This window comes from Charadrius vociferus, unplaced genomic scaffold (assembly GCF_000708025.1).
Source record: "Charadrius vociferus isolate BGI_N301 unplaced genomic scaffold, ASM70802v2 scaffold15, whole genome shotgun sequence".
NCBI classification, from domain to species: Eukaryota; Metazoa; Chordata; class Aves; order Charadriiformes; family Charadriidae; genus Charadrius; species Charadrius vociferus.
The window spans coordinates 6,613,832-6,614,254 of record NW_009650064.1 but is presented as its reverse complement, the minus strand read 5'-3'; the positions used below and the strand labels follow the sequence as shown (position 1 = coordinate 6,614,254).

The window sequence follows — 423 nt, the reverse complement described above, 5'->3', positions numbered from 1 at the left end:
CCTGATTCTACACCATCTTTCCCAGGTTACACTATGCTATTCGTTTTCCCCCTGGTGGTACCTTTCCTCCTCCCTGAACACTGCAACGGGCTGAGCCCTGAGCAACCCTGCTGCAACCCAAGCAGCTTCAAGGATGCTCTACGTGGAATATTTGCACGACCTCCCACCCCTAAAACAAGCCTGAAATATTGATTTTATTCACGATGCACAAAAGCTGCATAAATCTAAGGAAATATGTCACACGCGCACACACACATAAATACTCCTCCTCATTAGCTACAGAAAAACACTAAGCATCTCACAAGCGGCTGGTACGGCCCTCTCCCTGACTGACTCCCTTATGAGCTTGTCGAATCAGTTTTAACCCCTTTGTTTCCCGTTAACCTCTCCTCCCCGTTACCTCTTAAATCCTCCTCCCGGCCC

General features: G+C 48.7%; 1 protein-coding gene across 1 annotated transcript in view; it reads right to left on the bottom strand.

Moving 5' to 3' along the window:
* The window catches only part of KIAA1429 (KIAA1429 ortholog), a 26,363-nt gene that overhangs the window by 24,803 nt on the left and 1,137 nt on the right, over positions 1 to 423 (bottom strand). The gene's annotated exons all lie outside the window — the stretch shown is intronic.